A 10,927-nucleotide genomic window follows, 5' to 3' on the forward strand; every position below is an offset into this window, starting at 1 on the left:
CAGAAATCCACCTGCCTCTGCCTCCCAAGTGCTGGGATTAAAGGCATGTGCCACCACTGCCCAGCTTTCAGTCAATGCTCTTACCCTCTGAGCCATCTCTCCAGCCGGACACTTTTTTAAAAAAAAAAATTATTTAGCCGAGCACTGACTGAAAGCTGGGCAGTGGTGGCACATGCCTTTAATCCCAGCACTTGAGAGGCAGAGGCAGGCGGATTTCTGAGTTCAAGGCCAGCCTAGTCTACAGAGTGAGTTCCAGGACAGCCGGGGCTACACAGAGAAACCCTGTCTCAAAAAACCAAACCAAACAAACAGAAAGCTGAGTTCAAATCCCGGCAACCACATGGTGGCTCACAACCATCCATAATGAGATCTGATGCCCTCTTCTGGTGTTCCTAAAGATAGCTACAGTGTACTTACATATAATAAATAAAGAAATCTTTGGGCTGGAGCCAGCGGGCTGGAGAGAAAAAAGTGTCTGAAGGCAGCTACAGTGTACATACATATAATAAATAAAAAATCTTTAGAAAACAAAAAACAAGTGTCTACACTGAACATGCATGTACTTCCCCCTTGCCATTGTTTCCTGAACAGTACAGTGTAACAACCATCTACATAACATACACTGTATTGGGCACTATAAGTAATCAAAAATGGTTTAATACCAGCAGTTCTTTACATGGCCTACTTTAAGCCGTTTCTAGACTGCGACCGTTCCCTGAACTTGGAGCCTTGTTCTCTCAGCTGTGTTGGGATCCAGGAAATTCTGTGGATCCTGTCTCTTCCTCTGACACCCTTGAGGTTAGTTAACACAGTGATCAGGACCATGCCCAGTTTGCTTCATGCTTCTGACACTCTATCTGGCTTGCTATGTGTGTTCTGACCTCATAGTTGAGCAGCTAAGACTCCTTTTTTTTCCTACCCCAGCCCCAGCTCAAACTCACAGAGATCTGCCTGCCTCTGCCTCCCAAAGATGGGACTAAAAGTGTGTGTCCCCTATCCCCCGGGCAGCAAGCACTTTTAACTATTGGCCCATTTTTCAAGTCCTAGACACACGTTTTCCTTAAATATCTTTGATTCCCAGTAGGTAGAATCGTCAGACTTGGAAGCCCAGGGTGGGAATGGGGACTGGCTGTACTTCTCATGGGTGGTGGTAGGTTCAGTCTGACCTAATCAGTGGAATTAAGAGCAAATAATGGAGTTCTTGGACAGGTGTCATCTAAAACTGTAAAATTCAAGAATGTCTTTCTCCTAATAATAAATTTGAGGGCTCGACCCTCAGAGTACACACTGTACCGACGGGGTAGCGTTGTGAACTGCGGAAGCTTTCGCTCTCGCTCTTGGGCTAATACCAAACACGACTGCAGTGCCTGGTTTCTCAGATTACTTTATCTCAGCCAATCTGTCTGCAAAATTGATAACCTCAAAGTATTCTGCAGCCCTAGAACTTCCAAGACGACTTGCGCATTCCAGCCAGCTGCGGTGCTCCGGCTGATGCGAGGCTATTCTTTCTACCTGCTAGCGTGGCGCCACACTGTGGCCACACTGTGAATAGCACACAGCCCCACCAGGGTGTTTTATTTTCCTTCCTTCCTTCCTTCCTTCCTTCCTTCCTTCCTTCCTTCCTTCCTTCCTTTCTTCTTTCCTCCCCTCCCCCCCTCTCCTTTGCCCTCCCCTCCCCTTTCCTCTCTCCCTCCCATATTCCAACAATGGAACGATGTCGTTTGAGGCTTTTTTATTTATTTTTTAATGTATCCAAACTTGATTAACTTCTCCTAAGGTTACAACCCAGGACACTTTTCTTTCGTAGCTTAACGGTGTTCCTGAGTATACACAAGCCCAGGAAGAAGCCACATGCCTTGTGGTTGCCAGAGAAGGGGCTGGGGAACATCTACTCCAGCAGGCTCTTGGATTCAGCGCAATAGTAAAGGGCCTCCTGTGCTGAGTGAGAAAGCTCCTGAATTTGTAGTGCGTTTCTTCCGTGACAAAAACAAGCCTTCTTCCTAGGGCAGATCTGTATTTGCCCATGGGGTGAAGTTATTATGTATGAAACATTCGGAGGGGCCCAGGAGCACAACACACTATCAAAGCAAGTTTAGCACTTGGAGCACACCTGGGTCCAATCCCCAGTACTATCTTTAAGGGGAAAAAGAGAAAAAAAAAAAGAGAGAGAGAGAAAGAAAATTGAAGAGCTAGTTTTTTTTTGTTTTGTTTTTTTGTTTTTCTATCAGATTTCAAGTTAAAAAAAAAAAAAAAAAAAAAAAAAAAAAAAAAAGCCAGGGGACTGGTGAGATGGCTCAGCAGGTAAGAGCACTGACTGCTCTTCTGAAGGTCCTGAGTTCGGATCCGAGCAATCACATAGTGGCTCACAACCACCGGTAATGAGATCTGACGCCCTCTTCTGGTGTGTCTAAAGACAGCTACAGTGAATTACGCTGGAGCGAGCGGGGCAGGAGCGAGCGGGGCCGGCAGAGGTCCTAAGTCCAATTTCCAGCATCCACACACATGATGGCTTACGGCCATCTGTACAGCTACAATGTACACATACACATAAAATAAATATTTTTTTTAAAAGCCAGCTGTTTCAGATTTACGCAGATCTGTCCGAATCACTACATTTAACAATGCTTGTGCATAGGATAGGTCTATGTCTTGTTTTCACAATCCATATGGATTGGAGCAGTGTTAAAGGTCTTTGGACTTGGGCATATGGTAGAGCCTTCTATCCCCAGCTATGGCCACGGGGTGTTCTGTCTCCTGAGGAGCAGTTAATAGGGACTGCCCACTCTCCATTAGGAAGCAAACACAGCACAGCCCCTTGGAATAAAAAGCTCCCTACCATGTTGTAAGGAAACCCTGCTCACCCAGACAGTCCCAGCAAACAAAAATTTTGGGTGGTAGGACACGGGGTACGGCGTGTGAGCTGACTCAGCACCAACTGCTGGATGAGTGAAAAGCCTCATACAACTTCAGGCTCGTCTAGCGGAGGCTCGTCACATCACTCCACAAGCAACCTCACAATGCCCCCAAAGATCCTAACCCAAAGGAACTGAGTGATCCTGAATGATTACAGTTTGGGGAGTGGCAGGATTGTATAATACATAAGGCTTGCATACATCTAGAGACTGTATACAAGTATGGAAAAAAAGGTAAAGCAAGGTACAGGGGATCTAGCTGAGCAGCAGAGTGCTTGCCTAGCACGCACAAGACCTTGGGTTCAATACCCGCCACTGCAACAAATAACCAAACAAGAATGGCATTGTGATGAAACTGGAGTAACCAGACCTACCAAGAGCACTAAGCCGGACTAGGAGAGTGTCCATTTCAGTGGGAAGGTGGGAGCTGAAATCTAGACATACTGCAGTGTCACGTGCCCTCTAAGTCCATGGGTACAACCAGAAAGGATGCAGTCTACAGGCTGGCATCTGCCCACCTGTAACCAGTGGCTGAGCCGCTGGGGTGGAGGAAAATCCTCAAACAAATGTGGCCGGTTGTTCTTAGGAGAACAGCTGTCCAGCAGAGGTCCTGGAAGATCAGAACACCCTTCAGTTGCCCTGGTCTGCTTGAAGTACAAAAGGACCAGACAGTTTCCCAGGCTGGACCTATCTCGTGCTCTGGAACTCACTCTGTAGACCAGGCTGGCCTTGAACTCAGAAATCTGCCTGCCTCTGTCTCCCAAGTGCCAGGATTAAAGGTGTGTGCCACCACTGTCCGGCTTTGTGAATAACTCAACAAAACTTAGAGAAAAGAAATGTCTTTTCCTATTTCATCTCTTTGTTTCATTTGCTTTATTTGTTCAACCTCTGCAACATTACACAAATAGAAAGTTTTCGTTGGAACAAAGCAGAAATACAACGTTTTTATTTTCTGACAGGGTCTCACTATGTAACCCTGGGCTACCCTGGAACTCACTGTGTAGACCAGGCTGGCCTTGAACTCATCGAGATCTGTTCTGTTCTGGCTGATCTGGAACGTGTCAGTGCTCTGTACCATTTAGTGGTGATAAAATGCACAGCTTTGGAAAGGTGGCTGTGCCTGTGACTCACCTCTGATTGATTGTACTGGAGGCATCTGTTCTTGTTATTTGCATGTAAGGACTTAATGGGTATGAACAAATTTACTTATGTTTAAAACTTTACAGAAAAGTCATAGAGCCAGTGCAGAGTTGCTACATACTCACCTACCTTCTCTTGATGAGACAGACTGACTCCGTGACAGGCTTCAAATTGGCCGTTCAAGAGATTAGGCCTGAAAGCCCAGGCTTCAGGCATCGAGACAGAAACTGCCCTGCCTGTCACCTGACCTGACGCAAGGACAATGGGTCAGCTACAGCTTCCAGCTCCCATGCCCCATAATGGTTTTGGAATGTCCCTAAGAGACAGAGCAAGAGAAGATCACGTACTTATTCCACAGTTCCCCTAATATCCTTTAAATTGAGCCTTTGCGCTCAGTCGGGTGTCTTATCCTGGTAATGGGAGACCCCAGTATGCTGGACTTCTTTGCATAAAACACTTTTTGCGTTTACATACTATTGGAGTCTGGGTTACCGTTCTTCGGTGAATCATGGACCCTTACATGCTACCATTACCTTAGGGCTGTGCATTTGTGCCATCTGAGGAGAAAATTGACACAGTGCTGGTTAGGTTTTTGTGAACTTGACACAGCTGCAGTCATCTAGAAAGAGGGAACCTCCAGAGAGAAGATGCCCCCATCAGATTGGTCTCTAGGCCTGTCTGTGGGCATATTTTCGTGACTGATAATTTTTTTTAAAGATTTATTTATTTATTATATGTAAGTACACTTTAGCTGTCTTCAGACACTCCTGAAGAGGGCATTAGATCTCATTACAGAGGTTTCTGGGATTTGAACTCAGAGCCATCATGTGGTTGCTGGGATTTGAACTCAGAAGAGCAGTCAGTGCTCTTAACGGCTGAGCCATCTCTCCAGCCCTCGTGACTGATAATTAATGAAGACCCAGCCCACTGTGGTGGGTGCCACCTTGAACAGGTGGTCCTGGGTTGTATAAAAATGCAAGCTAAGTAGGCCATGGGAAGCAAGCTAGTAAAGCCTCTGCCTTCTGGGGTGTCTGCTTTAAGCTCCTGCCTGGAGTAAGCCTCCATTAGAGAATCTAGCTAGGACAGCCAGGACTCTGATTTGGGTCTTTCATTTTTAGATTTAGGTGTTTTAAGTGTTTTGCCTGCTAGTATGTATGCCTACCACATGCATGGCTGGTGTCCACGGAGGTCAGACGGTATTGGATCCCCCAGAACTGTGAGCCACCACCCTGTGGGTGCTGGGAACCAAACCCAGGTCCTCTGAAAAGTAACAAGTGCTCTTAGCAATGGAGCCTACTTCCCCAGCTCTGGGTTTAGTGTTTTCACTAGTGTCCTCTATGTGTTCCAAGGTCAGTCCCAGGGTACCACATTACATGCAGTTACTATGGTTACTCTGGTTTGGGGTAGTTTTTCAGTCCTTTAAGAAAAAAATTTTTTTAAAGGGCTGGTGAGATGGCTCAATGGGTAAGAGCACCAACTGCTCTTCTGAAGGTCGTGAGTTCAAATCCCAGCAACCACATGGTGGCTCACAAACACCCATTAAAAAAAACAGAAAAGAAAAATGTTTTCAGGGCTGGAGAGATGACTCAGCGGTTAAGAGCACTGACTGCTCTTCCAGAGGTCCTGAGTTCAATTCCCAGAAACCACATGGTGGCTCACAACCATCTGTAATGGGATCTGATGCTCTCTTCTGGTGTGTCTGAAGAGAGCAATGGTGTACTCATATACATAAAATAAATAATTTTTTTTTTTATAGAAAGAAAATGTTGTGACGTATTTCTCCTAGTCAGCCTGGGTTAAGGCTTACCTCACCGCACCAGGGTCCAGACTGCTTCACAGCGACACCACTGGTGTTGATGTAGCGTCTGCCAGGTCTTTCCAAGGAAAGTCCTTGCTGTCCCTTTGCATATGCTCATCCTTAGACAGAAGTCGCCAAGTTGAGCCTATATGCAAAGGGAAAGGAAAATGATAAATGCTGCTGCCAGGGGTGGCTTAAATGTCAAAGGTCTCCCAAAGCTCCCGAATTCGCAGTTCTTCCCCAGATTGAAGGAATATTGGGGAGCCTTGCTGGAGGAAGCATGCTCACTGGGAACCTATTTTGAGAGTTTATAGCCTTATCCCACTTCCAGTTAGCTTTCTGGGCTTCTTGAATGATAAACTATGATCAGCCAGCTTCCTGATCTGGCAGCCTGATGTCATAGCCTTCCTGTCATCCTGGACTCTGCCTCTGGAAGGGTAAGCCAAAACAAAACAAAACCACCACCACCACCACCACCAAAACAAAATAAGAAACAAACAAACACAAACCAAACCAAAACCAAAACCCAAACCAAACCAAACGAAACCAAACAAAACAAAACTGGGCAGTGGTGGTGCATACCTTTGATCCTACCACTTGGGAGGCAGAGGCAGGCGAATCTCTGTAAATTCGAGCCAGCCTGGTTTACAGAGAGAGCCAGTTCCAGAACAGCCATGGATACTCAGAGAAACCCTGTCTTCAAAACCAAACCAAACCAAACCCAACCCACCACCACCCTCTTTTCATCATCATAGGAGAACATATCTGACTCAGTTCCTAAAGCGTAAAGCCGTCACATGAATTACTTGCCATTCTTCTGTAAAGATTCGTCTTTTCTCCCATACTCACTCATCTTTATTTCCATCGACATTGACTCTCAGGTATTTACTCTGGGCTAGAACTAAGGCTGTGATCCTCACTCTGTACCTGTGAGGAAGCTCTTCCCAGCTCATCTCTTTCTTTTTCTTCTTCTTTGTTTTTTCAAGACAGGGTTTCTCTTATAGCCCTGGCTGTCCTGGAACTCACTCTGTAGACCAGGCTGGCCTCGAACACCTTTTCATTTCTTTGAGAAATTCCCCTTCATGTCCTAGTGTGTCAACATGGCTTTTTGGTGCCATTGTTTCACCATGGCTGCTCAAAGGGGGGGCATATGTGCTTTTATTACTTCTCAGTTTATAAACCAGTAAATATAAAGGCTTTTAACTTCCTCAATTACATGGTATTCACCAGATGCATGCAGAAGACCTTAAGAAAAGTTGTGGGCTGAAGAGGTGACTCAGCAGGTATGAGAACTTGCTGCTTTTGCAGAGGTCCCTTCCCAGCATGTTCATGGCAGCAAATAATCTTGAACAACTCCAGTTCCAGAGTTACGTGATTCTCGTATGGCTTTTGTGGGCACTGGGCATGTATATGTGGCTGCATATACATGCATGCAAGCAAACGTTTATATATCTAAAATTGATTTTATTTTTTTTAAAGATCCATTTTTATTTATATGAGTACACTGTAACTGTCATTAGACACACCAGAAGAGGGCATCAAATCCCATTACAGATGGCTGTGGGTCACCATGTGGTTGCCGGGAATTGAACTCAGAACTTCTAGAAGAGCAGTCACTGCTCTTAACTGATGAGCCATCTCGCCAGCCCTGATATTTTTTTTAAAGAAATACTCCTGGCACTGAATATTCTTGAACCTTAAGCTTCCTGTCTGTAGAATGGAAACTGTTTTTGTTTTTGGTCAGGCTCCTGTGAGAAGTTAACAAGCTAACCTAGAACAGCTTAGGAACCAGGGACTCCGGGGGCCGAGGAGATGATGGCTCAACAGTGAAGAGCATTTAGTGCTCTTGCACAGGTTCTGGGTTCAGTTTCTAGCATTTGTATGATGACTCCCAACTGCCTGACTCCAGTCTCAGGGGATCCACCACACTCTGTCCTGGCTTCCAAAGATGCTGCATGAATATGATGCAGACACATACCCACCTAACATTAAAAACAAATCAATCTTCATGAAGAAGAAAGATCAAGGACTGGCAATGGGCAGCCTGGATGTAAATCCTGGCCTGTCACTTTGATAAAGGAGACCGTGGAGACACTCAGCAGGTGTTTAACATTATCAAAGCTCTGCTAAAATCACTGTTAATAAGTTCTTTTTTAAAAAATTGTAAGCACTCCTGCTGATGAGGCAATGTGACTTCTCAATCACCAGTTTTCTGCTGTACTCACCCGCTGTCTTGGCTGCTTTGACCTAAAGGACTGTCAAAAAGCCAGCCAGTTATCTGAACAACATCACTGTTTGGAACATTGTTGTGAACACCTTGAAAAAACATGACTGCAGCCAATTTGCTCCAGCTCCCCGAGGTTCAGCCTCAGCCAGGGCTGGTTCAGCTTCTACTAGACATTTGCTAGCACAATGTGAGTGAATCCTAGAGGACCCTACCACTGTTTTCATGGAAGGACAGTTTCTCTGATAGCTTAGCAGTGACTGTGATGCTAAGGTTAGGACGAGGCTGGGATTGGTGCAAACACAATTCTTCATTTATAGTAAGGTTTTCTGAAAGTGGCACCAACACCCTTCCAAAGCCTGCACAGACTGGCTGTGGAGCTCACTTTGTCAGCTAGGAGATAATCTGTGCTGCCTCCCCAATAAAAGATTCTCTCCAGCAGTGTTTCCTTGCCTATTTTTTTGTTTTGTTTTGTTTTTCAAGACAGGGTTTCTCTGTGTAACCCTGGCTGTCCTAGAACTCACTCTGTAGACCAGGATGGCCTCAAACTCAGAAATCCGCCTGCCACTGCCTCCTAAGTGCTGGGATTAAAGGCATGCGCCACCACCACCCAGCTTATTTATTTTTTAAAAGATTTATTTCATGTATATGAGTACACTTAGCTGTCTTCAGACACACCAGAAGATGGTATTGGATCCCACTCCAGGTGGTTGCTGGGAATTGAACTCAGGACCTCTGGAAGAGCACTCAGTGCTCTTAACCACAGAGCTATCTCTCCAGCCCTCTTTGCCTATTTCTAATAGCTGCGAGGCTAAGATGGCAATACAAAGTCAGGAGAGTGGCAGCAACAGCACATGGTGGAGTGGCAGGCAGAGCTGGAGAAGGGCTGTGTGGCTGGCTGTTTTGAGAACTGAAGAGGCAGAGAAAAAGGAGAGAAGGCTGTAAAGAGCCAGAAAGGAAAAACTGCAGGCCCTGTCACTGGAGCTTTCAGAGATCTTTTGTGATTGTGACAAGTCTCACACCCTGAGGCCTGTAAGCTTTAACACTGGCCTCTGTCAAAGGCAAACCAGTTTCCTAAGTCTACACAACAGCTGCAATACTTGTAAAGAGGTCTACCCAATAACTTAGTATTTTAGAGCAAAGGGCCTAGTTACTGGAGGCTTTCACAAGATTTGTAATGCTTAATTAAGGGTCAGGTCTCCTAGGCCCCTAGGGCTATAGCACTAGGAGGCACCTTCTCCACCTGTCTGTCGCCACCACTGCCAAATGCCATGTAATAGAAGCTGTCAAAGACCAGCACTTAGCAGGGCAGTGGTGGTGCACGCCTTTAATCCCAGCACTTGGGAGGCAGAGGCAGGCGGATTTCTGAGTTCGAGGCCAGCCTTGTCTACAGAGTGAGTTCCAGGACAGCCAGGGCTACACAGAGAAACCCTGTCTTGAAAAACAAACAAACAAACAAACAAAAAGACCAGCACTTAAAGGTCTCTATGTCTACCCAGAAGGATCTACCAAGGATCTACCCAGAATAAAAAGACCTGGGGCCAGGGGCTGGCCACATTACTACCTGTAAAAACCCAGACAAATTATGTTTCTGTGACTCATCTTATTCATAAAATGGGAGATGGAAAAAGACCTAGCTTATTGGAACATTCGGTCCTCAGCTAGTAGTCCCTGGCCTAGGACCTGTCCAATGTCAGCAATTACTGAGTCTGAATAAACCTTCAGGGCAGGAATTATCCTGTTGAGTTTACTCCCTCAGCTTAGGGTCTCACACACAGGTGTGGCATTTATTTATTTATTAAAGATTTATTTTATATGTAAGTACACTGTAGCTGTCTTCAGACACACCAGAAGAGGGCATCAGATCTCATTATGGATGGTTGTGAACCACCATGTGGTTGTTGGGATTTGAACTCATGACCTTTGGAAGAGCAGTCAGTACTCTTAACCACTGAGCCATCTCTCCAGCCCGAGAGGTGTGTGTGTCTATATGCTCGTGTGTCTATACAAAATGTGAAGTCTATACAAAATGTCTCACTGAGACAGCAAGTGAGTGACTTGCAGGACAGTGCATAATATATCTTAAGTCACTATACAAACATGGACAGAAAGAATCATAGCTCTCAAGAGTCCACATGCCATTTTGCAGTGGAGAATGTTTAAGGAAACTGATCATGTATCCCTAGCTCAGAGTAATCTATTGAACTCCATCATACCTAGACTACATGTACACATGGTGACCCAGTGTGGCCTTGATCCTCTGTGTAGCTCCCTCCCTTAGTGGAGAGAATACCAGCCTTGCAAGAAAGATAACAGCTCTCTCTCATCACTACTTGCTTCATCGTGGGCATGTCCATTTACCCAGACGTGATTTTAGTTTCCCTGTATGTAGAATCCTGTCTTTGGAAGCAAGGTCTCACTCTGTAGTCTAGGCTGGCTTTGAAAGGCCAATCTTCCTGACTTTGGGTTTACTTGTTAAGCACTGGGATTATAGGTGTGTAGCATCAGGGTCGGAAAAACACATAAAACTTCATCTTCCCTTTCTCCCTCCAAATTCAATATTGATGGGCCTTCTACTTACCATAATCTGTGTAATGTCTGGTTCCTGACAAACAAGCAAGTTCCTATCCCTTAGGTGCCACGAGTCCAAAGAACTAAGTCTGTAATTTCAGTGGCTTTCAGATTTACACTATAAAAACTTTTGTTCAGCCAGGTATAGTTATGCAGGCATTTAATTCCAGCACTCAGGAGGCAACTTTCTGAGTTTGAGACTACTCTGGGCCTACAGAGTAAGTTCCAGTATAGCTAGAGCTACAACAGAGAAACTGACTCAAAACCAAAAAATTATTTTTG

The sequence above is a fragment of the Mastomys coucha genome, unplaced genomic scaffold, assembly GCF_008632895.1.
Source record: "Mastomys coucha isolate ucsf_1 unplaced genomic scaffold, UCSF_Mcou_1 pScaffold6, whole genome shotgun sequence".
NCBI classification, from domain to species: Eukaryota; Metazoa; Chordata; class Mammalia; order Rodentia; family Muridae; genus Mastomys; species Mastomys coucha.